Raw genomic sequence first — 3954 nt, forward strand, 5'->3', positions numbered from 1 at the left:
TCAACTTTAGGATTTATGCTCAAATATTAGATTATACTTATGTTATACCTGTAAATATTTACAACCTTGATCAGATATATTCTGCAGTTATGATTTTAAATTAAGCATAGTTGCATTGGAGACATCTTGTATCATCTAGTACTTAGTTATGTTAAGAAAATTGTGAGAGGAGAAACAGGAATTTGTGCCAGGTTATAGAAGAATGGGGGAATACAGGAAATAAATATGACATAATGGGGCAGATCATATATGGAGTGGTACTGGTAAACATGCCTCTAGAAGAAACATGTTTTTAGTAAAAAGTTTGCTCATTTTCTGGCATCTCTAAGGTTTGTGTGAGAAATTTTCCATGTATTTTGTAACACCCTCCTCCCACATCTACCCAAGTAACTGACCAATCGGGGTAAAGATGTGATGAGAGGCTAATATGATATCACTCAACCTCTTAAGTGACCTTAAGGAAGTGGAATAAGTGGAAACACACTATACATACCTTCACCATCAACAATAGGACCCCTGGGAACCATCCTAACCTTTTTGATAACCAACCCTTGGGTCACACTAAAATTTTAGACCACTTAACCCCCAAAAGCTCCCATGATATGGGCATGACAACGTTTGGGAGGATCTGGATGCTCTCATGACATGGCATGCTAGCGTCCAGGGACTAGTTGCTCATTGTTGTGCCAACATCCTTGGGATTTGAGCCACTTTTAAAGCCCATAATTCCGGCCACTGCCCAGAACTTGCTATAACTTATGGAATCCATTAAACACATAATGACAAGAATAATAAATAAAAAAACAAACTCAAGGGCTAGTTCAGACTATCCCCAACTGGGACTGACATTTTGTCAAACACTTGGCATGAATGCAATCTACAGGTCTAGGATACAAGACAAAGCATGAATGGCTGAAAACTCTTATGAGACATGAAAAGAAGGATCACCACCTTCTCCCTTCAACTATTATGACATCAATTAGGTCTTGCATCCAATATTTTAACAATTACAAGTAAATACATGAAATAACCATGACATGAACTGGTCAATTAACCATGCTTATAACCAACATAAAACCATGGAAATAACAATGATATAACAACCATTAAATCCACATATAAATAAGTCAAATGCAAGAGAACTTAACTTTTACTAGACATAGGGAAATCTATCCAGGTTCGAAACTTCCACGTACCACCTGACTGTAGACATGGTTGAACCAAATCTTTCTTTTAGCCAGTCACCCTCGTGATATATTCCAAGCATGAACGTGGGATCTCATAAAACACATTAATCCAAAACCATCTAGGGTTTCTATAGGCCAACCACCGTAACCCATCAAACAATGATTCCACCTCACGATGAGACATCACAAAACCATCATCAGACTGGTCTCTACTCAAGCTTTCCATGGCTCCAGAGCATTTGTTCCAACCAAGGCTTCCAAGACCAGTAACTCAACTCACAGCGGTCGCCAGGCTTCTAGAGCATTCGTCCAGAGCTTTTGTCCAACCAAGTCTTCCAGGACTAGTAACTCAACCCAAGTTGTTATAGAGCTTCCAAAGCATTTGTCCAAGTAGTGCTTCCAGTAACTAATAACTCAACCCAAGCTAAAGGAAACATGAGAATCAACTAGAAAACAAAGAAATAAATCCACAACACCATGGCTATCCAGGAAATGAAAAGGCTAGGAAAATCCACTGTCAATCTAGGAAATCCTCCATTCCAGTGACAGATCATGACTAGTAATCCACATGCATATGCCATGCATGCCAAAACTAGTGAAGAAAACATACATGCAACTCGGTACTTGCAAGCCAAATTTGTTGTAGTTTCTGATCCCGATGTTTTCTTGTGCTTTCCTGCTCTTCCTTTGTCTTCTTTTTCCAAAAACCCAAGTATGCCACACTCTCTAAGAGTGCTCCAAGAAAAATCTAAGTGTCCAAGAGTGAGAGAGGGAATAGAAGAGAGCTCCACTAAAACCTGTCAAAACGTTACCAACTGATCCTCATAAGCCTTTTTATCAATGAGGCCTCTATTTTCTTCAATTTCCATTATTTTCCTTCAATTTCCTCCTCACATGCAACCTGTGACCTTTCACCTTCCCTTTGTGAATTTTCATAAATAGATTTCCAATAAATGCCTCGTGCCTTTCTAAATCCTTTTCCATTTCCTTAGCCATAATAAACTGAATGAACACCCACTAGGATGTTTTCCACACCATTTGTCTTGGAATATGTGTCCCATGACCATGGTATTATATATTTTACATGGATTTTTAACCAGGGTTGTTCCAAAACCCTCCCCCTTGGGGGAACTCCAACCTGGATGTTTAATGACACCCATAACCAACAAGACTGCTGGAAGCAAAATTTACTCCCCATGGAGCTTTATAACCTAGCTTGTTGCAGTATTTACAATGACCATCTTCTAAAACATGACAAACACATCATTTACTGAAGCTTTATAACACAACTCATTATGGTATTTACAATAATAACCACAAATACACATACACATTTTCTTTGACCATAAAATAACCATACTCTCTATGGAGCTTTATAAACCAGCTCGATATAGTATTTACAATTATATGCACATATACACGTTTTATCAACTAGCAAATAAAATGATACGATGTCTGCATCGATAATAAGGGAATCCAGAGGCTCACACCTCCACCCTCAAAGTAATAATAGGATTCACCTCCTTCCTAGGAAGTCCAGAATCCACTGGAAAGTCAAATCTATATCCAATATCCAGCACTATAATCTTGTGCCACTTATCCTCTCAGTGAACAATTACTGGCTCATTGTTTGGGGGCACGTTCTAATGTGCATATGATTCCATCTAGAAATTTTAATGATCAAAACAAATCCATCCCCGACCTTCCCTTCTCTACTATATAGTCCCTCGGGCAATCCAGTCACCCCCTTCTATGCAGTTACACACCTTCCAAGTTTCGTTGGCACACCCATCGCGGGCAGTCCATCCCTTGGCAAGGCTTCCTCGCATTGGAAGATACAAAAACCAAGGCATATCCCTGCTTTAAAACCATCATATCAGTGATAGCACGCTCATGGCAATCAATGGAAACTATTGGGTACCAGTGTCCCACAATGTCTCTGCTCTTGAATGCTTTACCAACATACTACTACATGTTCCAATTTCTTTCATTGTTGTTGCTAATTCGTGTAGTCAGTTTCAACCACCCAACTGAGCATTTCATGCTTTCATGTACCAAGCACATAATTTCCATTAGATTCAAAATAAATCGAAATAAATTCAAAACATACCTCATTGGTGGCCTGTCAAGAAGGTACACTTGCAATTTTGTTCGATTCGTGTCACAATAAGTCAAACTAGCATATCTGAGCAAATCATCATGTATAAACATATCACATCAGGTCAGCTCAAAACAAAATCATCATAGATCAAAATCATAAATATCATGCATAATAAAACTAAAATAAAATAACGATACTTACCCTTTAATCAATTCTTAGCTTCACCTTTGTCCTTATTTTGTGTGCACACCAGATCAGTTGCCACATCCGACAAACACCCGTTTCCTTCTCTTCAACCATGAGCACATACACATAATGTGAATCAAACACATACAAGCACACACAACATACAACACCATGCAATACATGCATCTACCCCTGATACACAACACATACACCTACACCCAGTGTACAACACAACATAATACATACTTTTACATCCAGTGTACAAAACAACACAATACATACATCTACACTGAGTGTACAACACAACACAATACGTACTCTTATAGCACAATATATACATCTACACCGAGTGTACAACACAACACAATACATACTCCTACATCCAGTGTACACTACAACACAATACATACAAATACACATGGTGTACAACTCAACACAAATACGTACATAGAGTACAACACAATGAATACATATGTCATA

Source organism: Pinus tabuliformis, chromosome 8, assembly GCF_031772625.1.
Source record: "Pinus tabuliformis cultivar Carrire ecotype Pingquan chromosome 8, CPIR1, whole genome shotgun sequence".
In the NCBI taxonomy this organism is placed as follows: Eukaryota; Viridiplantae; Streptophyta; class Pinopsida; order Pinales; family Pinaceae; genus Pinus; species Pinus tabuliformis.